The sequence below is a fragment of the Dasypus novemcinctus genome, chromosome 15 (genome assembly GCF_030445035.2).
Source record: "Dasypus novemcinctus isolate mDasNov1 chromosome 15, mDasNov1.1.hap2, whole genome shotgun sequence".
Lineage (NCBI taxonomy): Eukaryota > Metazoa > Chordata > Mammalia > Cingulata > Dasypodidae > Dasypus > Dasypus novemcinctus.
Genome location: NC_080687.1, coordinates 108,314,559 through 108,342,224, shown reverse-complemented (window position 1 = coordinate 108,342,224; position 27,666 = coordinate 108,314,559). Strand labels below are relative to the sequence as shown.

General features: G+C 44.4%; 1 long non-coding RNA gene across 1 annotated transcript in view; it reads right to left on the bottom strand.

Annotated features, from left to right (window-relative positions):
- Positions 1-1,838: 1,838 nt before the first annotated feature.
- The window catches only part of LOC139436561 (uncharacterized), a 77,532-nt gene continuing 51,704 nt past the window's right edge, over positions 1,839-27,666 (bottom strand). The window contains exons 3-5 of the long non-coding RNA XR_011645897.1: positions 6,276-6,354; positions 3,890-3,957; positions 1,839-1,936 (exon numbers count right to left, since the gene is read on the bottom strand). This is a non-coding gene — a long non-coding RNA (uncharacterized lncRNA). The remainder of the gene's footprint in view (positions 1,937-3,889; positions 3,958-6,275; positions 6,355-27,666) is intronic.

Sequence of the window (27,666 nt, the reverse complement as noted above, 5' to 3'; positions counted from 1 at the left end):
GTCAGGGAACCAAATGTTACAGCAAAGCCGGGAGTTCTGAGTGGCAGAAAAATCTAAGTGGTCCTCAGATGAGCAGAGGAACAGACTTATAACACACAGGCCCAGAGGAGAGTGACTCTCCAAATTCTGAGCCCTGTCTTTCAGCTTTCATAGGTTTATATAAGATTTCATGTGGGACTAGCATGGCTCTTGCTCACTGACTAATGTGTCGCTAGGTGGAATTTTGCAAGTGGGTTTACAGAAGCAGAAGGTAGGTGCAAGCTCATGCTTTTGTGGGCTGATTTACAGAAGCAGGGGCAGGAGTGGTTTGTTAGATCACAGAAGTGGGGGGGCAGGTCAGAGTGGTTCATTTGATAATCTCCTGCAAGGCCATGTTCTCATGGGCTGATTTAGAGAAGCAGGGCGCAGGAGTGGCTTGTTAGATAATTTTCTGCAAGGTTATGCTTTTTATTTCCTAACAGCCAGGATACAAAGGAAAGAATTATATGTAAATCAGAAGGTAATGAGATGTAACCCTCTCTTTCTACCAAATTCCACTTTTGGTGGTCAAGAATATCCTGCTGAAGCAATGAAGTAGGAAAACCAGCTTTTACCAGTTGGCTGGGCCTGCACAGAAGAAGCCCCTGGCTGTCCTCACTTCAACTTGCTCAGTCGCATAGCAAATTTCCCACCCAGGGGTGGGGTTATCTGCCCCTTTCTTGATCACCCAATGTATGTGGAAGCATGATTTCCTGAACATACTAATCATGCAATTATATAACCAGCTATGTGTGCTCATCCATAAGCAGAAAAACTAATGCATAATCAAAGCAAATGTTAAGTAGTAACTTAGGCATTTAAGCAAGAGAGAAACTGCAGCATGGGGAGTTGGGTCTGAGCCACTTTGCACTGGCCTTGGCTCCTTACCTCTGCAGACATAATCAAAGTAGGTTTGCCTAGCTCTCATGTGAAAGTTTTCTTCATGCCATCTCTACTTATCCATAGAGGCCCTGCTCTGAGGCCTAACAACTATATCTTTCACTATGTAGGAAAAGAGAATAACTGAGAAGTATTTAAAATGACTAAATTTATTTACAGAAGCTGACACATTAGAAGTACAGACTAGATCTCCTATTCGTTCAATCCGCAAATGTAATGGGCTCACACACACCAATTCAAGTAAACCTCATACACCGAATATCTCAATCTATGTAAAAGATACACCATGAACTTAGTATTTCAATTTAAAAATCCACAAAAAACATTCATAAAGACTATTTCGTTTATTTAAAAAACTGACTGAAAAAGAAGGAAATATAGTTTCTGAACTGATAAGGTCATAATCATCCAATTAATTATCAATGATTAGTAGTAATTTATAAAGTTTAGTTTCAACAAATAAATAGGTTACTAGTTAAAACTTCTTTACTTTCTGACTTGGGGTATTTGTGGGAAGGGCCAATTATCTATCTTCTTCATGCTTAGCAGTATTGTATACCACTATAATTATTTACATTAAACTTCACAGATAGAGGTGAATTAAACAGATTAAAAAACAAACAAAACATTGGAATAGTCTCTTGTAATAATATTAGCCACCATTTACAGAATGGTCCCTATATGTTAGACATATGTAATCTCAGTTTATTCTATAGACAAGGAAAATGGAATTTAAAGAAATGTAGTGATTTCCAAAGGATGCACAGGTATTACATGAAGAATCTGGGATTCAAAACCAGGCTTTGTCATTTCAAAGACTCCTGCTTTTAACCACTAATAATGCTTAAAATGTTGCTTACCAAAAAAAACAAGAATCAGTCACCAACTGCTTCCACCTCATTACAACAGGTTATTCAAAATTGGACCTGTTCAATATTTATTTAGCACTTAGTATACGTCTCACACACTGCAAGGTTCTGGAGATCTGGCCTCTGTCAGTGGGAGGCTCACAGTCTATCTGGAAAGACAGGCAATAGAAGTGCTCTGCTTTGTTTATTGAAGGAAGTAGGAAAAGAAGGCATACAAAATAACTTTAATGCATTTTAACACATAATTTTCAAATCTATTATAATTGGGAGGCTTTTATTGTCAGATGTAATGTCTGAAATGAGTTTATGAAGCCTTTTGCTCTATACACAGGTTCATATAGGAATTGTGGATGCAAGTATTAAAATAAATGAAGCCAAGAGTTTCAAATGAATTGAGCAAGTGGAGGACCAAGAAAAGAAAAGAATATAAATTTAGGTTACCATGTTCATTATTCAAGGTTTAATAGCTTTAATTTAGATGTTTCCCTAAGCATTTATTTAATCTGAATTTTTCAATCACACTTGTGATAATGATAAAGTAAATCATATATTGCTTCCTCAAGGGAGTCATCCTTGATTCCCAGCATGAATAAAGCAACTTTATTTGCACAGCAGGATGTCCCAGAAAACTTCAAAACTCACTGAGGAGAGCTAGGCCTTTTTAACTATGTAATGTCTGCACCACCAATTGACATTTCCACCCTGAAAGGATCACAAACTAAGAAAGCCTCCTTTAACAAGTTCTTTGGTCTTATTTCTCTAACTTCTTGGGCATTTGTAACTAATTTAAAGAATTAGGATATATTCCTGAATATTCTATAGCAGCCATCAAATTCTGACTTTGATGTTTATTCATAAAAGAAACTTGCTAATAAGCTCTAATGAGCTTTGCATTACTACAGTGGTATGTGTAAATCCACACTTTCCTGGGTTTAGGATGCTAGCTGAAAGTAGAAAGCCAGCTGTTAAATGTCATGCCCTGGATCCTTGCGTGTGATATGGAAACCAGGGTCAGCATGTTCTGGAAAAGTACTGAGAGCTGCCACAGAATTGTAGCCTCAAAGAAAATCATAGTTTGGGTACCTTAACTTTTGGCCAGTTTGCAATAAAATGGTGTCATATTTTCTCTGTTAAGAAAGCCGCAGATGCTGTATCCTGGCCGCAGGACTTACTACAACTCATTTCCAGTCAATTACATGTAGTTGGTTGCTTTCATCTGTGGAGTTGCCTCCACCCGAGGAAAACACCTCCATTTCCTGGACACCAGATTTGTGGAACCAGTTTCACTTTGTAGGAGGGCCAGTGTGTCCTCTCAGGGCTCACCCCAACCCTCCATGGTGCTCTCCAGCTCCTCACAGGCCCAGGCCTGGAGCCTGGAGCCTCCTGCTCCCAAGGCACCTTCCTCCTCGCCCGCGGGGCCTAGGAGCTGGGGGGCCCTGGGAGCCCAGGGGACTCTGCCAGCTTCCCTTGGAGAAGGTGAAGGGCATGAGGGGGCCTCCGCCTAGTGCCACCAGAGGGCGCAGCAGAGCCCAAAGACGCGCACTGAGCTCTCCAGGCCCCGAGGGGGCGCTGCTGGGCAAGGCCGAGCAGGGGCCCTCCTGGAGGAGCCGAGCGGCTCTGCGGGGCTGCACGACCACCCGGGCCACGAGGACCGGCCTCTGTGCAGAACCAGGAGCCCAGGACGGCGTCCTCTGCAGCCAGGAAATGGCTGTGGCGCTGCCAGGGGCTGGGGTGGCCCAGGACGGCGACCACCCCAGGGAGCAGAGGCTTTGGGGACCAGCCCAGGTACTCCCAGGCACCTGCTGGCAGCCAGGGCTCCTCCCACTGGAGAGCAGAGGCTCCTCCCTCAGGCACCCTGCACTCCAGGGCAGCTGCTCTCCCAGCACCCTTACCTTCCCGCAGGCTCACCCTTCCCTGCCCCCTGCAGCCCTCCCCTCCAGGTGCCCCTGCATCTCTGACCCACCTCCGACCCTTGGAGACATGGACCTCCCAGGAAGGGCCCCCCTCCCCCCTGCTCTGTCATCCTTCCCTGCCTGTGCTGGACCCCACGGTTCCTGTCCCCCCTTCACTGTCATTTATCACCCTTATGATGTCCTACATACCTTATCTCCTTTCATCATGGAGGAAAGTTTAAGCCTTTGCAGAACACCGTTGTTCCCCAAGATAATTTCTAAAGAACAGATAGAGAAGAGTTACAATCACAAGACAATCATTCCTTTCGTTACCAAACTACCAATTTAATGCAAACCTAAAGCGGATTCCATGAGCGTCTATCCAGAGTACCATTTTATTCTTAGACTTGTACATAGAACAATCTCAAGTAATGCCCTTGTTGGAGCCAAGAGACAAAAGGACTTTGCTTTCCACCATTCTTTCTTCTGTTTGATCAACCATAAATCAAAGCAAAAATAGAGCTCCATAAAAATTACAACACTGACTTTTTTTTGGAAATCTTAGTTCTTAGGAAGTGCCAAAAAGTTTTATGTAGTTCACCGCATGTATTTGTTAGTTCAAGACAAATAAATGATCTCCCAGACTATGCTCAAATGCCCATCTTTCAAAAAGGACCTGGTTTTCTGGATTATTTAGATAATTCACTGGCTTTTTCAGGTAAGGAGGTGGAAAAGAGATGACTCCCTTCTGAGCTCCAGGAAAGTCGCCTTCCTGTGGTTTATAAAGGATGGCTATCACAGCCGGCAAAATGTATTCAGTCTGCAAGTACACACTTGTGCACACACACATACATACACACACAGAAACACAGTTAACACTCTCATCAATGCTTGACAAAGCAGAAAGCCTAAATACATTCAACATTGAATTCTTAAGGAAAAATGACTTGACTCTAATTTTTAAAACTTAAGCCTTCAATATTGAATCTACTCCATAAGATCATGTTTCCATTTAAAAAGGAGAAAAGGTAACTCAAACAGAAATGAAACAGAATAATGTGGTGTTTTGGTTTGACAGAGAGCTCCCAATGCAAAGTACCAGAAAGGGGTTGGCTTTTACAACCCATTTATTAGGGCAAAATCCTACAGTTCTGTGGTTGTGAAATAGACAAATCAAGGCACCATCACAGATGCTTTCTCACCAAATTCAGCTCCTGGTGACCCTGGCACCCTGCCATGTGGAGGGACAAGACAGCAGCAGATCTCTGCCTGGTCCCTGCCTTCACTCAAGGCTCACTGTTTCCCAGAGCTTGGCTGCGGGTACCAGGCATGTGGCTCATCTCTTCAGCCTTGAGCTGCTCCATGAGCCCAGCCTCTTGGGGGCTTCAGGCTTCAGCTTCAGCTGCTAGTGATCCTCGAGGCCTCTCTCCCATGGCAGCAACAAAATGGTGACTTTGTTTCTCTAAGTCTCCTCCCTGTGTCTCCATTTATGTAAGGCCCAGGAAGAGGGGGGAAACCAAACCTGGGTCATGCCTCACTGATGGAGTCCCATCAAAATGAACTGATCGAGTGACCTATTCAGGGTGAGAACCAAGTCAAAGGCAATCAAAAGGTCTCACCACCCTTTGAATTAAAAAATATAAATTTTGGGGGGGATTCACCAAATTCAAGCTGTCACATCTGGATATCACTCTCTTACTAAATAGGTTCACAAAAAACTAGAAAGAGCATATGTAGGGAAAATAAGCCAATAGAAAGAAAACTCCTACATTCACGGGCTTGCTCAGCACACTATTATTTCTAATGAACAGCTCTTGGAAACAATGCAATGTCCAGGACTAGAAGTCTCTCTGTTTGACAGGTGGACTTCCACACAGCCCCATGTTTTAAGTGGCATCTTACTGCACACAGGGCGATGGTCCTTAGTCCAGGGCGTCCCTGAATCCACACCTCTGGAAAGTAAACCCCAGTCTTCTGCAGTGGGCAGGAGCTACGGGCTGCGGACCATTCTGTCCAGACTCCCCCTCTCCTGACCTGCCTTTCTCCCCGCCTGTTCCACCACAGGGTCCCTGATGTCTGCGGTGCTGAGCGCTGCAGGGATCAGAGCATAAGTGAGCGGGCCTGTCCTTCTGCCGCTGCTGCCTCAGGTTAGGGTTCTCTACTTTTGCCAACAAGTTCCTAGTCCTAAGTCCACACTTCACTTTCACTATTTTATTATTGTTTTCCTTGTCTCTCTGTTGATCCTTGTGGCTCAGTCCTTTAAATTAATCGCTTTATCATCATTTAAGTTATGTGAGAAAACAGAGGTAAATGCCAATGCTCATTTCTCAGTGATTATTGGGAAGTGTTTCATAAAATTATTACATTAATGTTCATATCCTGTTGAATCTAATGTTCTAGAACCCTTAGAGGATAATATTGTGTATGTGTTGTGTATTGAGGAAAGAGCACTGGACTCAGATTCCTAGTGGAGCCTAAATTTTATGCTTCTAAAATATTTTGTAATCCCATATACAATTTTCCTTATTCCTTTGCCCTCATATTTAAATCTAGTTAAGGGAAGAGATGTGGCTCAGGCAACTGAGCTCCTGCCTACCTCATGGGAGGTCTGTGATTTGATTCCCAGTGCATCCTAAAGAAGACAGCGAGCTGGTATGTTGGGCAGTGGCAGCGATCTGACGCAACAAGACGACACAAGAGACCAAGAAGAAAAAACATAATGAGACACACAACAGGGCAGGGCACGCAGGGGCTTAAGTGATTACGCATCTCCCTCCCATATCAGCGGTCCTGGGTTCAGTTCCCGGTGCCTCCTAAAAACAGCATACAGCAAGTGCAAACAACGAGGGGGTGGGGAGAAATAAATCTTTACAAACGTAAATAAAAATTAAATTTGCTTAACTTTTAAGATCTTTCTTTTGCAAGTAACATTGAATTTTTGCCAAACCAAGTGTACTTTCAAGGAATGAATAGAACCAGCCTTAACTAAACTTAAAAAATGATTTTTCCACATGCAGTAGAAGTATATCTTGTTTTTGTCAAACATGGTTGTGCCCCACATATACACTAGAAGGAAAGTAAACCTTCAAAACTAAGAGTAAACCTTCAGCCACTGTAGGACCTCACTGTCCATGAGGGAAGGCAGGAAGCAGAGGGGTGGCCCAGGGAGGTGGGGAGGGGGGAGTCACTGTGGCAGGAGCTGCGTGGATCACAGCAAGGGCACCCCGAGGGAAGAGCAGCAGCAGGTGGGTGCTGTGGGGCAGAGGCTCTCCTGGAGAGAGAAGCCTGTGTCCCCTCACCAGGGAGAGGACCCCCGGGGCAGCCTCCTGGGGACTGGGGGCCCAGCAGCCTGCAGCCCCTGCTCTCTCCAGGCCTGGGGCAGCCCCTCTTTCCACCTGGAGGGCTGGGGGAGGTGGAAGCACAGGCTCTTTGGAGGACAGGACCCGACAGCAGCTTGGGAAGAACATGCCCGACTCTGGGGAACGGGACAGCATTTGGTGCAGGGGGGTCACCATCACCCCCCACCCTCACCTCTGCATCCTAGAGCAGCTGCCAGCCCCTCCTGCTTAGATCTGCACCAGGCCAGGTGCACAGATGCCCAGGCATGGGTCCCAGGGTCCTGAGGTGAGGGACAGGCCATGGGATGGTTGGCTTGAGGGGAAGGAGGGAAGGGCGGGTAGAAGCCTACGTGGGCTTTGCAAGGGCTGCCAGGGAATCCCGTCCCCAGGGCAGGACCCCAGGGCTGCAGTGCCCACTTCCTACTTGGAGCTGGAGAAGAAGGGGACCTTGGAATTTTATTTTCTATTGTTATGCATATTACTGTCCTTTAGAGGGAGGCCCTGTGCTGCATCTTCCCCTCCTCCCATTCCTTGGACCACTGTGGAGGACAGGGTGGGAGGGGAAATTTCTGGGCAGGGAAAGAACTGCGAGACGCCCAAATCTCTGTAAGCATCAGGCTCCGGAGGGGAGGAATTTTGCCAATGACACCCAGCCTCCCTGTGTTCACCCTGCGGAAGTCACCCATTCCCCCAAAGAAGGACCTACCAGGGGAGGCCAAATGAGTTCCCCAAACAGTCACATAAGATGCCTCTCAGGTGGCCTCCCCCAGCTTCACCGCCCACCGCCTGCATCGGGAGCCCCCCTGAGCCTTCTCGCTGCTCCCTGTGATGCTTCCCATGCTCCTGCCTCCCTGGGGGTCTCTGCCCAAACTAGAGATGGTACTGACCCACTTCTTGGGCAAGCTTTGAATAAACAGACTCTGCTCTCATTTGAATTCTCTTTATTTCTCCAGAATGAACTCCACTCTCCTACAAAGAGGAAGATGGAGAAGGCAGGAGAGGGGTGCAGGGCCCCAGGGGACACAGGCCAGTCTCTGCAGCAGAGTGGGTGGGGCAAGTGGCCCCCTGGCAGCGAGGCTCTGCAGGCCGCTCCTCTGGGCCCCCAGATGGTTCCCTTCACCTTCTGAAGCTGAAGCCCCTGGATCTTAGGAGCCGATGCTTGGAAGGCCTTGTGGATGAGGATCTCCTCTACAAGTGGACCCACCAAGACCCGCCCAGCACTGCAGACCTCCGTCCTCCATGCCCTAAGCCCTCCAGCACACGTGGCACTCATGCCCAGCAGCCGAAACTGTTGTTCAGATCCAACTACAGCTGCTGTGTCCACACCTGCTCATCTCCCCCACTGTCCTTTCAGGCTCCGTGTGGCGCATGAGCTTCTTCCTCCACAGTAAGTCTAGGGAGAGCAGCCTGGACTCTTCCCATGGTTTCCATTTTGGTCACTGCCTCTGCTTCTCCTCACCAGAGGTGGGAGCATCTCCATGTGCTTTTTACTCTCAGGTTCACAATGGACTTCCTATTTCACTGCCATCTCCCAGACTCATTCGCCAGGACCAGGAATCAAAGACAGCTCAAGCACAGCTGGCTGCAGCCCCTCAGGCTCTCTGGACTGGGCACCACAAATGCTCAATGGAGAGGCCAAGAACCAGGAACCCTGCAGCACGGCCTGGTGGCCTCACCACCCCACAGCAGCAGCATGGATGGAGTCCAAAAACAAAACATCTTCCCAAGCTAAGTCCAAGAGAGCTCTGTCCACAGAGGGCAGCTCCCACAGCAAGGCATCTAGGGAAATTTTCCCTGCATTGGGTCCCCAGCTTCTTGTTCTAGCAACAGCCAGGCCAGAACACACCCAAAGGGAACCTGTTCAATGTTAAATGAAGATATAAGCAGGTCGGGTTTGCCCGGAGGTCATTGAACCTCAGCAAATACCGAGGGGAGAAACCAAGGTCCACTCAGTAGACTTACCATGGAGGACGGAGACCAGGAGCCCCATGGAGCCCACAGAGGAGATATGGGAGACAATCACCAGCAGCCGCAAGTGGGACCTCAACAGCCAAAACATGCTGCTGTGGTGTGTGTCACACGGGGCTGGGGGTGTACACAGGGCAGGATGGGGGTGTGCAGAGGCCATGGTGGGCTCACAGTGGGGGTCCAGTGAGGAGGACCCCAGCACCTCCACGGCATGCAGAACATTACCAGTAACTAAGGAGCTTTATCCAGCTCCCAGGACATGTGGCATCAAGGGGCAGCCCCTGGGCCTCACCACCAGCCTGGGAGAAGGACAGGAGAGGGGAGCAGGCCCAAGGCAGCTCTGGGGTTCTGCCTGGGGGTGTGGGCAGTGGTCGCCTGGGCAGCGAGGGCCTGCCCCCCTTGCCTGCTCTCCCAGAGGGTGCCTGGGAGTGCTTTACACCTGAAGCAGCTTTGTGAGTCTGGCCTCAATGTCTCTAAAGGCCCTGGAACTCCCAGACACCCTTTTGACCTGCACCCCGTGGAGCCCCCGCCGTGGCAGCCTGCACACCTCCACCCTCCACTGGAGGAGGTCCTCCTGGCCCGGCGTGCCGCACATGCACAGCAGCCCGTGGGGCCCCATCAGGTCCCACTCGCAGCCAAGTGCATCGAGCACCCGGCATATCTCCCCCATTATCTCGTGCGGCTCCAGGGAGCTCGTGACCTTCATCCTCCACTTGGGGTCCCGTGAACGTGGCAGGGCCCCCTGAGGGCCCACTTGGTTGTCCCTCCCCTGGTGCAGCTCCTTGCAGGCACACCCTAGGCACAGGAAAGTCCAGAATCGCCTCCACATGCTCGGCTGGCCCTGCCTGTTGGCGGGAGGGGAGGCAGGCCTCCCGCTGCAGGGCAAGTTCTTCTGCTCACCCCTGACTTGGGGTGTTCCCTTGGGGATGGCTTCACCCGTGCCAACAGCGGACAGGTGAGTGCTTCCTTCAGAGCCTCCTTCCCTACCGCTTCTCACGTGGGAGGAGGCGATGACCGCAGGGCCAAGCAGGGGACCCTCCTGACGATGCTCCTTGGGGCAGGGCCTGGTGGCCTGGCTGGGCCTCACCCAGGCCATCCGGGGCTGCTGGTGCACCTGAGGCAGGGCCAGGGGCCCTGTGGGGGAAGCCGATGTCTTGGAGGCTCCTGGCTCTGGCATGCGCTGGCTCTCCCGGCCCTTGTCCATGACGGCCTGACTGAGGATGGTCCTCTGCAGGGGAGGAGAGCTGCAGGGTGGACCAGGGCAGGGGGCAGGCTGTGGTGGGAGGGCACAGAGGTGGGCTCCTCCCACTCCTGGCCTGGCAGGGGGCTGGGTCTGCAGGGCACTGGTGGAGGTCCCCTGCTCCCATCTGCTGTGGCCCAGCAAAAGATATATGGCCATGACTTCATCATGTCTGTCATCTTGCAAGGACGCCTGTATCTCCTCCTCTTTGTAGCCCATGGCTACCATCACTGCTATCCGGTGGGGGTCCTGGCGAGCTGGGAGGGGCTCCACATATGGCCTCAGTTGTGCGTGCTCATAGCCCGTATTGACCCACGGGTCAGTCATTATGTCTGGGAGGCTTGACCTCCTACAGGGATCCACTGTCAGGCACTTTTGGAGGAGATTCCTGCAGTCCACAGACAGGTAGTATGGGATGCGGAACTCCCCGCTGAGCACCCGCTCCTGCAGGAGCTTGGAGCTCTGTGCAAAGAAAGGGAACTTCCCGCTGACCATGTTGTAGAGAATCACCCCCAAGCTCCAGACATCCACGGCCGGCCCAAGGTACGTGTGCCCCTTAAATATTTCGGGGGCAGTATAAAAGGGAGTGCCGCACAGGGTTTCCAGCTGCTGGCTGATGTCAAAGGTATTACTTAAACCAAAATCCGTAACTTTCACATTCCCAGCAGCATCCAAGAGGAGGTTGTCTGCTTTTAAGTCTCTGTGCGAGATACACTTCTGGTGACAGTACTGCACAGCAGATAAGACTTGGCGAAATTTTGCTCGGGCGTCCTCTTCCGAGAGAGGGCCATGGGCCATCAGGTAGTGCAGGAGATCACCTCCATGGGCGTACTCCATTACGAGGTAGAGCTTCTCCGGGCTGTCAATGACTTCAAAGAGCTGGACGATGTTGGGATGGTGCAGGCTCTTCATTATGCTCACCTCTCTGGAGCGCATGCGGAGGCTGCTGGGACTGTCCTTCTTGTGTATGATTTTCACGGCTACCTCATGGCGGGTGAGGACATGCCGCGCTAGAAAAGTCATGGAAAAGCCACCTTTGCCTAGTAATCGCAAGAACTGATAATTCTTCAGGTGGGTCTCCTCCTTAGCCCTCAAGGCTGGGAGAGGCCGCAGCATACTGGAGTTTATGCTGGGCTGGAGACCCGGTGACTCTATGCAGACTTTCCAATGGGAAAGCCTGAATAACTGATCTAATAAAAAAATAAATAAATAAAATGCTAAAAAAAAAAAGAAAATAAAAAATATGATAATAAAAAATAAACAGGAGTAAAATAAAAGGAAAAGATTAAAAAACAACAAACAGGCAAAAGGTAAAAGCAAAATAATTTTTTAAAAAAGTAAATAATAAAGAAAACAAAATCAGGAGAAAAGAACTAAGACAAAAAGAAAAAATAAGAAACAAAATAAACGAATCCACAAATGATAAATAAACCAGCGAAGGGCAGTCCTAGTCCACAGGTCACCAAAAACAGCTTCCTGGGTAAGCGGACACTGAGCCTCAGCTGCAGGGCCTTATATAGGGGCAGCAGGCCCCGCACAATGGCTCCTTGTGAGGTCATCCAAGCAATGGGCCAGTCCAGGCTGTGGTCATCCTCAGGGGTTTCTCCTCACTTTCTGGTCTCAGAAACCCTCTACACTTGCCACAAAATTATGGAGGATCCCACAGAACTTTGGGTTTCTGTGGGTTCTAGCTCTTCCTAGTTCCTTATCAGAAATTATAACCTAGAATGCCACAGTGCCGTCTACATTTCTAGTTTGAAAACCTTAATGATATCTGGCTTTGAAAGAGTTCAGAATATCTACATTGGAAATATCCAATTCTTTTTCTATAACTCTACACGATCTGACTCAAAGGAATCCATAACTCAAGTGATAGCGTGGTTCTCTCTGAAAATGTTCTGTTGCTTAAAGCATAAGAAGGTACATTATTGGCATCTATAATGCTGAGGGAAAGATTGCTTTCATCCTACTTTCATTTCTTGCTTTCAGTTTTGCCCAGGTTTTCTATTGTAGCTGTCTCCCTTCCACAAGCCAGAAAACTCACTGGAAGACCTCCTTTTTCCTGTCTTTACAAGTAGAGAGTGAAGCTGTGCATGAAGAAAGCAAGTCTTCTACCCTTTCTTCTCCAAGTCATCACTCTGGGCTCGGTCTCCCTCTTACTCAGCATGGTGGTGGTGTATGGGAGGTGCACATGGCACTGACCCCTCATGGCAGAGAATGGTAATTCCTACATGACTCTTAAAAGCTTCTCTGAAATATAATATCGCTGTGCCACTTGGCTTTGCAAGTCTTGAATCTTTTTGATACCTCAATTCTTTCATTATTGCCTACTTCCATACTGATTTATGAAGTGAACCATTTTCTATCCAAACTGAATAGAACTATTACAGACTGGAAGAAACTGGAAAGTGAAAAGATCACTTACTTTTGGTAATGTACAGTGGTGATGGTAACACGACATTGGGAATATAATTAACACCACTGTATTATATATCTAAATATGGATAGAAGGGGAAATTTGGGGTGGTATATACATTGATAGAATAAAAATTAAAAGTAAACAATAGGACTACACAATACAGTGAACCCTAAAGGAAACAGGACTATAATTAATAGGACAATTATATTCTTCACAATTGCTAAAAGATGGAAAAACCTAAGTCATCATAAACCAATGAATTGATAAGCAAAATCTGGTATTTTCATACAGTGGAATATTATTCAGAAGAAAAAATCAATTGCGGAAGCAAAGACAATGTGGAGGAACACTGAGCATATTAGGTTGAGGAAAGGCACCAGACACAACAGGGCAAACGCTTTATGGCCTCACTAACATGATCAAAATACAATGAATAGACTTATGGAGTTGGGACTATGAAATGAAGTTAGGTGGGAGATGGAATGTGGATGAAAAGGGGAAGATGATGCTGGATATATATAGAATACTTATTCAGGTAAAATGCATATATGGGAATGCTTGAACTTGATGGCAACACATTATAATGAATGTAATAAACACTGATGATTTATGAATGAGAATGTGGCCAAAAACAGTGTCTAGGAAAATTAAGGTTAGTTAGAGGACAGCTGAAGAATACTGGGAATGTAGAACAATGATTTTGGCAGGAGATTGTGATTAGTAAGATAGAGCAATGGGCTTCTACTACATGTTAAGAATGTGCTGATACAATGGAAAACTACAAATTATTTGGAACTATAATTAACACCATTGTGATGATTTTCTACCAAAAGCAAGGTTGATACTACATTAATGCTCAGGGCTAAAAAAAAAAAAGACAGGAATTTGGTTTTATGAAATATGAATAGGACTAAGCAGTTTTTCTCTTATTTTTTCATTAATATTGCATAATTATGACATTTAACTAATCTCTGTATCTTTATGAACACTACAGGAACAACTGAGTTAGAATTTGCAATTAGACCAGATAAAGATGAGATGGAAGTTTTTAGGAGGAATGTACCCATAACTTGTTGAGCTGCATTTTTCTGTTATATTTTTCTGAATTTGAGATAAGGTTATAAAAAATAGTACAATGATAATAATATTTACTCATTGATGGTAACAAAGGTACCACACTAATGTAAAATGTTTAAAATGGGGGCAGGAAATGGGAACACTTTATGCATCTTTCTGGAAATCTACAACCTCTCTAATAAAAAAAAAATCTTGAAGGCAAAGATAAATACCTCTTAATACACGGGGCAATGAAGTGCTGCTAAGAATTGTAAAAAGGACAGAATTTTCAGAACTCAAGTAAATGCTGCATTTTTTAAGGTGGGGATAAGGTGAAGGATGACATATGAGTTTCCAATCCCAGGTGAGAGTCAAGATCAGTTCCAAAAGGGCAGCTGGATTCACAGAAAGATAAGAAATTACATTTTAGACACATTACATCAGACCCAAAGAGGGGACATTCATGTAAAAGCTACCAAAGAAAAAAGGTGGATGCTGGATTCAAACAAATTGATGAAAAACCAATGCTTAAGTTACAGATTTGCGGGTAATTGTATAAAAAGCACAAGTAAATGTGGGTAAATAAGGGATCTGCAAAGGGAAAAAGACTGGAGAGGGTAAAAAGCAAAAGTAAAAAGCCTTGACCACTAATATTAAACTGAGAATATGGAGGAAGTGCAAAGGAGGGAGAAATAAGGGTCCAAGAGGATCTGAACAATGGGGCTGCAGAAATCAAGAAAAAGCAGTGATTCAGGAAGAATCTATGTCATAGGAACGGGCTTTTTATGACTTTGAAAGTCTGTGACATTCTAATCACTTTGAGAAACAAACAATGTGATAGAGTAAGAAGAAACACTGGATTTTGAATCACTGTTTTGACTCTTCTTAGTTCATTAGAACTACAGAATATTTTCACCAAAAAGAATTATGTAGGTATAGATAGATAAATGGATAACCAAAACTTACAAGTGCATGTAGAAAGATTTACTGGATCATATCAAGGATCAATATTGTAGACAAGGGATACTTATTTCTTCTAAACCAATTTTTCCAATAGAAAAATTCCAAATCCTCTAAATTCATTCTCAGCATCCAAAAAAACAAAACAAAACAAAACACCATCCACAAAAATCACATTACATAGAATAAGAGAAGTGTAGTCCTTCAACCATACCAAAAGAAGTGTGTCATAATAAAATATATCACTAATTCAGAATTAAAAGCATTTCTTTGAAAGTATAAAACTGGGAAACGGACTTTGGCCCAGTGGTTAGGGCGTCCGTCTACCACATGGGAGGTCCGCGGTTCAAACCCCGGGCCTCCTTGACCCCTGTGGAGCTGGCCATGCGCAGTGCTGATGCGCGCAAGGAGTGCCATGCCACGCAAGGGTGTCCCCCGCGTGGGGGAGCCCCACGCGCAAGGAGTGCGCCCGTGAGGAGGGCCGCCCAGCGTGAAAAGAAAGAGCAGCCTGCCCAGGAATGGCGCCGCCCACACTTCCCGTGCCACTGACGACAACAGAAGTGGACAAAGAAACAAGACGCAGCAAATAGACACCAAGAACAGACAACCAGGGGAGGGGAGGAATTAAATAAATAAATAAATCTTTAAAAAAAAAAAAAAAAAAAAAAGAAAGTATAAAACTAAAATTAGCACTATACTTTTAAATACATGTCCCAGAGACTTAAATCTTTGGTCTGTTCACATGGTGGCTGAGCCCTGAATGTCAGCAGAGTTGCAACACCTACTCACTGGTTCACTGGACTCACCCAGGACAACTAACGAGGAGATGATGGTGGACAACACCCATCCCAAGGAACAGAGAGTGTGTGCAGCTGCAAGCAAGATGGTTCCATCCATCTGTCCCATGGGAGCTAAGCCCCTCTCAATTAGAAACAAGAGTGGGCATCACCATCCCCAAATCCTCAAGATTGGGGAATGAACAATGGACTAAAGTCGACTTAGTAGTAGACAATTAAAGACTTATTGCTATTTTATTCTAGCAATGGAAATTACATTGACCATTGTAAAGGCAGTGGCCACCAGAGGTCCTGAGGGGGAGGAAAAGAGAAGAATAGGTTCAACATGGGTGCATTTTCAGGACACTGGAATTGTCCTGCATAACACTGCAATGACAGATACAGCCTTCTACACATTTTGTCATAACCTATAAAGTTGTGTTGAGCAGAATGTAAACTATAGTTCATGCTCAGTATCAATGCTTCAATATGTGTTCAACAATTGGAACCAATGTACCACACTAATCAAAGATTTTCTTAATGGAGAAAAGTGGGGGAGAGTTTCAGACTCTTGCTGCAGCTGACAATGGCTCAAAATGGCGAGATGTACAATGATATCACCTCCAGACTGGCACGCTGTCATGGTGCTAAAGGGCACCATGCACCAGGCTGGTGGAATACTGGAGCCTGCCTTCCTAGCTCTTCTCTAGGGTCAATGGTGCTGCAACATGCTGGCTGGATGAAGGGCATACCAAGTGGAGCAATGATTACCAGAGACATATAAGTAGAACTTAAACACAATTGGCACTACGGCCTCCTCCCATGGAGAGAGAACATGTATGGTATTGCAAACCTGGAGCTTAGATCTATTAATGGCCACTCAAAAAGAAATGTATGCAGTAGTTGCTGCATTAATTAGTATTAAGCACAGAACCTATATGCCTAGCGATTATAATGAGACATTTCTGTTCTAGATCATCTGCAGAGGGATACTGAACCTGTTAAAAGGTCCTGGTAAACTTCATTTTCTAAGTAGTTAATGAAAGGCATGCTTAACCCAGGTCTCTTCCTAGCCCTTATTCCAAAACCTGTCCCACTCAATCCTGGGGCTGACTGGCAAACCCACATGCCATCCTACCAGGGTTAAGCATTTTCCCACCAGGAAGGAAATGGCAAACAAGTGGCTGCCTTGGCAGGGGCTCCATGGGGTGCAGGTCAAAAGGCTATCTGGGAGCTCCTTTAGAGTCACTGCACCCACACTAGCAAAACTGCTTCAGCTTTAAAGCAATTTCATGTTCCATCTATTCTTCCCTACTCCTCCTCTCATGACCTTTGGTAACTACTATTTTATATCAATTTTACAAGTTCTTCAGTTACACATGCTAATAACTACAATAGCAATAAATCTACAGTGGTCCATGGTTGCCCTCCCCATTTTGTTTATCCCTCAGTCTTGAGGTATTGGGGATGACATCCACTCTGCTTAAGAATGAGAGGGGGTTTAGATCTTATTCAGCAGATAGAAGGAATTGTCTTGCTTGAAGTTGTATATACTGTCATTGGGTTTTTTTGGATGGGGGTCGTCCATCCAAAATTTGGATACCAAATTTGATAACTGTCATCTAGGCAGAAGTTCCACCACCCAAGGTAAAAATTTTTAAAGTTTCTTAGTGACAGGACAAAACAACACCAATACCTGGTTTTTTCCATTTCTAATCCTGGAAAGAATTCCTGAACTCTCAGCAGCCCGTCCCTCCTGAGAAGGCTGCACACTGACAGGTGCTCACTCTGCTCTCCAGCCCTGGCTGTGTACTCTGCTGCCTGTTTTGCAGCAGACTGTCTGGTGACACTTGCCTCCTCCTGTGCACATGCAGAAGTCAGGGAAGGAGGGAAGCTCCCCATCCTGCCTGCCTGTATAACCCAATTTCTCCTATTAGAACTGGAGTGTCTTCACTGATACTGCAAGAGATGGACTGTAGATTCCATGTGATGTCACTACATCCCACACCATTTAAGAGCTAACCTGATTCCTCCTTTCCCAATGTCCTTTTGGTGTATGGAGAGAAAGCACTAGAGCTTTATTTTTGTATCTCCTATTGCCTCACTCAGCTCATTACATTTCACACACTTACATAATTATATATAATATTTTACAAGCAACAGCAAAATGTCTGGCTGTCCTATACGTTGAAAGTTGCTCACAGGTGGCTGGGGAGGGACGGGTGGGTAACGTTGCCCAAAAGTGGGGGGAGGGAGGGGTAGCATACGAACCAGGAGAGGGTCAGGGGTTGGTGGAGAGTAAAATGCCGAGAAAATCATATCAAAATATAATAAAGAGGGTTACCTGTTTAGAATGCTCGGAGGGGAGGGTCTGATGCAGGACGGGCTCCTGGGGAATGTCTAAATGCTCATTCTGCCAGAGTGGGTGACACCATGGGGTAGAAACCCAAGTAGTGAGAGTGGGGGTGGACCCACATCCTGGGGAGGACTAATGCCATCCAATAGAGGGAACTGTATCCCTCGAGAGAAAGGGTGGCTCCCAGGGCATTGGGGCAGTTGAGCAAGTTAGGCCCTGAACACTATTCCATCTATCTCTGGAAGTGGCTCCTCAGGAAACGGAGGTTGGCTATCACTGAGGGCACTAAGGTGGAAGGGAAAATGGACGTTAAATGTGTGGAACCAAAGTAAATGGGGGGTAAGAGAGGAGTTTCTTGAGAGTACACAAGGATGGATATAAAACATGTAATATTACACCATAACATATAGGAGATGACAGACTGATAATGTAAACCATAATGTAAAACATAGGATAACTAAAAATGTAAAGAACTGTGTATCCTAAAGTATGCACCACAATGTAAATACAGATGTCACCTTGTTAGAAAGCTAATGTCTCAGACTCTGTACATCACTTTAAGTAAATATGATATGAATAGGGCGTAAGAGTATCACTGTGGAAGGGAAAAGGTTTTCTGGTGGATGTGTGGGAGTGCTGTATATTATATATATACATTGCTGTGGTCTAGGACTCCTGTGAAGAAAAGCTGAATAATTAGGGGGGGGGGGGAAAAAAAAAATAGGATGTGGAATTTTTTCAAGTCAACATTCTTTATCTAAGTTCTTTATCTAACTTTATCCAAGTTCTTTATCTATCCTTTAAACTCATCGCTATATGCCATTCCCTAGTAAGGGACCATGACATTATATTGGGCTTCAAATTTCGGGGAGTTCTGGATCACAGAGTGTTTCAACAATGGCAATGGAGGGATACTGGTATGGGATACCAATGACAGATGATATATGACTGACAGGGAGCTGTACAGAACATATGTCCAGGGTGCATGGTAATGTTTGGATATACTCATAGTGGCAACAATTAAAAACCACAGTAGGGGGGGTACTGGGTTCCCGGCCAGTGGTGCTCTGTCGTGGTCCCTAGGGGAGCAGCGACAGTCTCCCAGGTACAGTGGTGGGGACCGGGAGGGAGTGAGGGTTCAACAGTGAGCCCCTGATACTAATGACTATGCTTGTGAGCTGATAAACCCAAAATAATAACAAGGCCTAGAGCAACTTTGTGCCTGGGAATTTCCTTCTGTCAGCCTTCATGTTACTCAAATGTGGCCAGTCTCGAAGCCAAACTCAGCATGTAAATGCAATGCCTTCCCCCCAGCGTGGGACATGACACCCGGGGATGGGCCTCCCTGGCAACGAGGGACCACTATCAACTACCAACTGATGATGCAACTGGAAAATGACCTTATACGGAAGGTTCAATGCGGATCAGCAGAATATCCATGTCTACATAAAATACCATGACTTTAAAATGCTGTTTGACCTAAAGTAAGGGGGAAATGGAAAGGAGAAATGAGTTTATATGGCTACGAGTTTCTAAAAAAGAGTCTGGAGGCTGGCAGAAGGTTTGCCCTCATGCACAACTGAGCAGAGTCAGAGAGACAGATAAAGCAGATACAACCCCCAGATATTGGTTCCTTTGAGGGCTAAAGAGACCCATGGGAGTTATGGTCATGGCCGATGGGATTAACTACCAGGGCAGATGGCCCCTCTTTGGAAATGGTGTTTATGTGTGATGAATCTGGACTCAGATGGGATCTCCCTTCATAAGACTTTCATGCTAATGTGCTGGAGGTGCAGTTAATGTTGGGGTTTAAGATATATTTAGGGGATTTGAATCTCTGGACTGACAATGTGATAGCCAGATCCTGAGCCTCAACAGACTCCAGCACCTACAATCTGATTTATTGGACTTACCACACTCAGCTAAGATGGAGGTGAAGGACAACCACCACACCATGGAGCCTAGAGTGATTACAACTGAAAATGGGAGGATTGCATCCAGCATCCAGGTGGAATCTGAGCCTCCTCTTGACATAAAGGTGCAATGGACACAACCAATCCAGTGTCCACATAGAAGAGGTGGCATTGGATTGGGAAAAGTGGACATAATGGACAAAGGGTATGGGGAAAGGCAGGAAGAGATGAGAGGTGGAGGCGTCTTCGGGACATGGAGCTGCCCTGGATGGTGCTTCAGAGGTAATCACCGGACATTGTAAATCCTCACAGGGCCTACATGATGGAATAGAGGAGAGTATGGGCCATGATGTGAACCAATGTATATGAGGTGCAGAGGTGCCCAAAGATGTACTTACCAAATCCAATGGATGTGTCATGATGATGGGAACGAGTGTTGTTGGGGGGGGGGGGGAGAGGGGGGGGTGGGGGGGTGGGGTTGAATGGGACCTCACATATATATTTTTAATGTAATATTATTACAAAGTCAATAAAAAAAATAAAAAATAAAAAAAATAAAAAAAAAAACAAAAAAAAAAAAAAGAAAGTTGCTCACAGTCATGCAATAAATTTAGGACCAGGCTCTAAATACTATCCCAGCATTCCAAACTTACAATCATGTCTTCCTTTTCATTCAGGTTTCTCTCCAGTGCTTCTCAAGACATGTGAGAGGCTTGCTTTTGAATGAGGTAAATGCTTGCAGAGCTCAGATGAAAATATACCAAAATGAATGCTCTTGAACTATCAGAAAAGCAAAGAATCACAAATAGAAATTGAAGTATTCAACCCATATTGTATGAAGAGTTACAAATAAACAAACAACTGATGTGTATATCATTCACTGGAAGGAATTTATATATTTTTAAATATTTTATGACCTATGTATGTGGATTTGGGTACCTTGACACAAGATGTCTAACATGAGTAAAAATTAAAGTATAAAGAAACAAATGCACATCACTCCTATAATGATACCAAATGAACCAGGCACATCTGAGACATACACATAAAGATTTACATAGAAAAATCCAATATTAATGGGGTAAAAAAAAAAAAGATATATCAGACCTTTAAGAGACCATTTTTCCCAATTAAGTATTTAAAACATTTACTAGGAAATAAGTTATTCTTAGTAAATTGTTGTGTCAGTGTGATATAAAAATAGGTATTTATAGTAGCAGTGAGTATTATATACTAAAAGGTACTTGGTGTCCAAGGAAATTTCCTTATTAAAACTTACTAAAGGCAAAGGATTTATCTCTTTTGTTTCTATGAAACTCTGGTCCATGTTCCAAGACTACAGGCTAGATTTGTACAAAGTCACTTCAAAATGATACCAAGCAGTAGTTTAAATTGCTCAGGCATTTTCTTTGGTCCTGTTCCTGACTTACACCTTCCTCCAAAGCCAGAGATATATTTATATGTGAGTAAAAGCTTATACCATGGGAAACCATCATACAAATAGCTTATAGATACTTGTAAGTTCCAACTGTGACCAAAAATAATCAGACTATTTGTAATATGCAAAATAAATTCCATAAAAGATAAATCCACTTAAAATTATTCACAATTTTTAAAAGTGTAGAAGTCAGATCATGTGTTACTAGATCTACCATTCTATGTTATCTTGGTAAAAATAGTTATGGTAGGACCATGAAGACTTAAATCTAAGAAGAATCACAAAACTATGAACTAAAGTCACTGTGGCAGATAAGATCAAAGAACATTTCAAAAGTTTCACCCTTAGATATGAAAACTAAACACAGAAATGACAAAAATAATTCTTTCAGAAATAAAATTTAACATAAATTCATATATTATAGCTTTAAAATATTTTGCTTAAATAATAAAAAAGTATGACTGGGATAGCATTGATTAGAATGGTTCTTGAATATTGTCTTCCCTACAGAGTTTTCATGGAAAACTGATGTAGGGAACTTTCCTCAAGTTCAACATTTCATGAGATTAATGCACTACATAATAAAAATGTGGGAAAAATGGCTCTGGGAGTTTTGGGACACGTATTTTCTCTTAAAATGTTTCTCTGTTTCTGAAAATAGTGGAATAAAATGTATTCCTTCAACATAATTCTGACCAGTTTCGAGACATAATCCTTTACTTAACATCCAATTTTCTGAGAGTACACATACCATATTTTAGATTGAAAATACCTGTGAGTCTACGTTAGAATTCAATATTCTGACATCTTTTTGATAGTCATGGTTACTCTATTAGTCAGGGTTCTGTAGGGAGACAGAATCAATAGGAGATATCTGTCAAGAGTAAGAGATTTTATAAGAGTCTCTCACATGACCGTGGGGATGCACAAGTCCAGGTTCCACAGGCAGGCTGCAAAGCAAGGGCTCTGATGAAAGCCCACTGACGGTTCTTGATGAGTGTCTGGGAGACAGTGGTTGTCCAAACAGGAGCTGGGAAATTGTCCCGGAATGCTGGAGTCACTTCCCCTTTTAAGGCATTCAGCTGACTGGATAAAGCAGTACTCATTGCTGATGACAATCTCCTTGACTGACGGAGATGCAATCGGCCATCTATGCAGTAAACTCACTGGTGACTAAAGTCCATAAATGTCCTTGTATTACAACTAGCTCAGTGTTTGCTTGGCCAAACAACTGCGCACAATTACCTGGCCGAGTTGACACATTAGCCTAACCTTCACAGTTACTCCACTCATTTTGAATTGTGCACCTTTACAACCAGAAGTTTCTTTCTAATGATTCTCACCATATCTATGGTCCCTCATACATGGGAGACACTTATATATTTTAATGTAATATTTATTGTGATCTATGTATCTTAAAAAAAACTCAAATAAAAATTTAAAAATTTAAAACAATAAGAGGTTCTGCGGGCGGCGGACTTGCCCAGTGGTTTGGGCATCCGCCTACCACATGGGAGGTCTGCAGTTCAAACCCCAGGCCTCCTTGACCCATGTGGAGCTCGCCCATACATAGTGCTGGTGCACGCAAGGTGAGCCCTGCCATGCAGGGATGCCCTCCGAGTAAGGGAGCCCCACGTGCAAGGAGTGCACCCCATAAGGAGAGCCGCCCAGCATGAAAGAAACTGCAGCCTGCCCAGGAATGATGCTACACACACAGAGAGCTGACACAACAAGATGATGCAATAAAAAGAAACACAGATTCACGTGCCACTGACAACAGAGTGGACAAAGAAGATGACACAGCAAATAGACACAGATTACAGATAACCGGGGTGGGGAGAAGGGGAGAGAAATAAATTAATTAATTAAAAAAATAAGACATTCTGATTATGCCACACCCCACCACACCCCACTCATCCCACATCAACAACCTCTTTCATCAGGGACACACTCACTGCATTGGGGAATACATCTTGGAGCACTGCTATACCGCCTGGATTATAGCTGACATTGAAGATTACACTCTCCCCCAGTCCATTCAGTGGGATATGGCAGTATATATACTGTCCTGCATCTGTCCCTGCAATATCATTCAGGACAACTCCAAGTCCTGCAAATGCCCCCATATCACACTGCTTCCTTCCTCTCCCTGTGCTCAGCAACTCCCCTGTACACTGTCTCCACATCAATGATACAGTTCCTTCCATTGCTAGAGTCACAACACTTCTAGAGTAGAATACCAATAAGTCCACTCTAATCCATATTTTATTCTACCATCCTGTGCACCCTGGGATAGTGATGTCCACTCCACCTCTAAATTGAGAGGGGGCTTAGATCCCACATAGCTGATGGATACAATTCTCCTGCTTGCAGTTGTAGACTCTCTCGGTTCCCTGGTGTGGTGGTTCACCATCCTCACCTCCCTGTTAGCTGACCTGAGTAAGTCCAACGAAATGGAGATTAAGGTGCCACAACTCTGCTGAGGCTCAGGGCCCAACTGGCACATGGACTGCCCAGACATTCAAGTCTACTGAGTACATACCAACTCCAGGTTCAGCACAAGTGACAGATGAGGCATGTGTAGAGAGGTCACATGTGAGTCCAACTCCATCATGCTCAGGGGCACAAATTCCAAAGTAGGGTCCACTGGCAAGGCATTGAACACCAGAGCCATCTGCCATGACCGTAGAACATGTGTGCCTCTGTAGCCCTCAGGAGCACCACTACCTGGGGTTGTTATCTACTTTAGCTATCTCTGGGATCCTGCTGAGGTGTGCATAAGCGCAACCCCTCTCATGACCTCCCGGCTCATTTTGAAGTCTCTTAGCCATAGAAACTCATTTGTCTTTACCATTTCCCCCTTTTATTCAAGGCATTTTTCTAGTTGCATCACTAGCTGCTGCTTGGGAGTAATTCCTTGGTGCAAGGAAGGCTCAACCCCAGGAGTCATGTCCCATGCTGGGGGCATGCTGAGATTGGCTTAGACAGAGGCCACATTTAAGCAACAAGGAGGCTCTCAGGAGTAACTCTTATGCACCCTGCAGTTCTAGGCCTAGTTGGAATTTCAAGCACAGAGGCTCATAAACATAGTCATCAGTACCAAGGGCCCATCATCGGATCATCTTTCTTCACTGGTCTTTGCCTGTGCAGTAGGGGGACTGTTGCTGTTCTGCTGGGGAATGTGACAGAGCTCCCCAAGCTGGCAACTCAGCACTCCCTCAGTTGTTGTTTGTAACTCTACCTACTATGACGATATCCAACGAATACCCAAACATTTTTATATAGCCTATATACATGCCCAGGAGAACTCCCTCCCAACCATGTGCCCCCCATCAATGACACCCCACACCAGTGTTCCTCCCCTGCCATAGTTGAACCCCACTGTGATTCAAAATTTCTTCAAAAATGAAGCATAATATATTGCCAAATTTGATCAGTACGAAAATGAAATAGTAACAGGTTTCAAGATTAGAAACAAAATTCATATTAATTTAGAAAATCTGAAATACAGTAAAAAATAGGGGTACTAAAAATTGAAAAATATCATAAAACTTTGGTTTTGATATTTTGCCTTTCATCACTGTAATAGCTGTTGCCCTGTATGTACAGTGGCAAGGCAATCACTTCCATTCTTTCCTTGGTGCCTACACCCTTTTTTTTTTTTTAATTTTTAATTTTTAATTTTGTCTTCAAAAAAATTTAGATTACAGTAGGGTCACATATACAATAGATGGGACTCCTATATAGTCAACATCAAACCCTTTTCCTCCTTCCCCAGCAAGATCTTTTCATATCCTCTTAGGTATGGGTCTTCATACTCCTTTTCTCCACTGCACCTGTCCTTCTCTAGTTTCTTTCTCAATCTGATTATTATTGCCCCTTATTTAACTCTTATTTTGGAAGGGAACAACTGCCACCTTGTCTAGGTACTACCTTTAAATGTGTATATATTTTCAGAATCAATTATCTTTAAATGTGTTTTCAATTACATATCCTTCAAATACATTTTATTTCTGAACTTAAGCTTATGAGTATTTTACTCCTACAATTAAATTTTAATTTCTCATTGTATTTTAATGCTGCCTTTTCAATGACTCTTATCATTCATATGAGGCATTTGAATTTCAGTTTCCTTTTTATTTAGTCTTTTAATTTGGTTTTCATGGTGGCAGTTTTTAGATTTTTTTAAAAACTTTATTTCTAGTGCTATAGATTCCCAATCCTATAGGTTAAGAGTCATTTTAATAGGACCTACAATTTTTTCAACAATTGGTTTTCCTATTAGCAGGCACACAAAAGATCTGCCAAAGTAACTTATGTATAGCACATGGTCCAAAAACTCATCAGTAAGTTTTGCGCATACTGCATTTAAACACTTTATTTTAGAAATAACCTCTAGAAAGAAAGAATAGGTGTAATTTTGTTTACTGGTATTTCAAATTTTTCCATCTACACATAAAAACCCTGCCCGCCACAAGACACCTTGATTCTCTTACTTTGAGCATCTTGAAAACATGTACATTACTCGGAATTGTATGGATTCAAACCATGAAAATGTTGGTCTCCTACTAATGGGGTAACATTCTGGGATTTCAGAATTGCACATCCAGGCTTCCTGTACCCTGGGGACATTCTGCTGCTATGTGGACTGTCATTTGTGGAAGTCACTAAACCCTATTCACAGTTGCATCTGCAGCATCTTTTGTGGAATCTTTTTTCTTCCTTTCTTTCTTTCTTTTTTAGTCAGGCCAGGAAAAAGATTTTATTTAGAAATGGGAGAAAGAAGAGAACTTGCTGAGAAATGGAGAGGATGGAAATAAGCACCATTACTGGTGTTGGCTCCTCTAGGCAGAGAAAGTGAGTTCTGGCTTGTGTGGTCATCTTCAAAGCTATTAATTTTCCCTCCGCTTACTAATGCTAATGGGAAGGGCCCAAGCTGCTATTGGTTATCCCACCAATAATGGGAGCCAAAGTTGAGTACTCTTTGGAATATGCAGTGCCTCCCCTCAGCCCAGGGAAGAGTCCCAACTGGAACCTGAAAGTCAAGGATAAGGCCTTGTCTGTTGGCCATGTTGTGGCACATCTCATTTCCCTGTACTCAACTGTCTCAACTCGCCCTTAGAGAGTTCATGCCATTCTTCTTAAAGGGGTGCTGAGGGGCCAAGGTCATTCTTCTGTAGTTGCTTCCTGCTGGTTAGGGCAGTAGTCCCTGCCTGACAGGGCATGAACCTCTCTTGCTATTCTATTGTGTTTGAGGAAAAATGGGTCTGCATCCTGGTTGGAACTGGATGAAATCCCCACATGATTAATAAGGCATTGATCCATAAGAAATAAACTTAATTTGAATTTTGAAAATCCATGGTCCCAATAAAGAGATAAAGAAGATGGTGGCAAAAAGAACCAAAAAGGGGTGCAGTCATGACATACTAGACCACAAGAGTGAGAAAGGATAGGTACCTTCAGAGGCTGCTTCCTCCCAAACTTGATGGAAACAGCATTCTTCCTTGAATTCTTGTATGCTGCTGGTTAACTCCAGGGAGAGACTGTAGGAGACCTGCTAGGTTTCAGTATGAATTTCAATCCCAGTTCCTACAGCAGTGGTTATGCTTAGGACAGCTAGGAGAGGTGTGAAGAGGGACTGCCCTAGACAGAAACTCAGAGACAGTATAGGCAGCCAGACAAGCACATGGCAAAGAAAATAAAGATGGTACTTAAGAGAGCCATTCCTTTCTCTTACAGCTACATTCCTTACCTACTTATAAAATGAATTACGTTTACCAAGATTTTTAACATGCTCAAAAACCTTCTGCATATGATCTAGAATTGAAGAGATATTATCATATTCATCAGTATGTAGGTAAGTACTTCATACTAATCAATGCATGAATCAATGCACAAACTCCTCTTTGAGCTGCAGTTAATAGATCTAAGCTCCAGGTTTGCAATACCATATATGTTACCTCCCCGTGGGAGCAGGCCATAATGCCAATTGTGTTTAAGTTCTACTCACAGTACTCTGATCATTGTTGCTTCACATGGTGAGTCCTTCACACAGCCAGCATGCTGCAGCATAGTTGATCTTAGAGAGAGACTAGGAAGGGAAGGCTCCAGTGTTTCATGTGCCTGGGGCACAGTGCCCTTCGACACTATGAAGGCACTATGTAGCCGCTATGGAGGCAGTGTCCATTGTATATCTCGCCATTAGCAATCCATCGATGGCTGCTGCAGGAGTCTGAAGCTGCAATGTACTCTTCATCCTCTTCAGGAGCATAAGCAGAGACCTGGTAGATACCTTTATTTTGTAGAGGTCAGTGACCAACTTGGCCAACAACTCAAATGGACAGGCAACATGCAGGGTATTTCAGCCAGGTTTGGATGCTCAAGAGATTTTAAAAGAGATAGACTTCCATATTGTTGATCTTTACATACTTTCTAAATACCTCCAATATAATCTATAACATATTAAATGATATTACTTTTGCCAAGTTATGTAAATGAACAGGTATTTTACTTTAGCAGTATG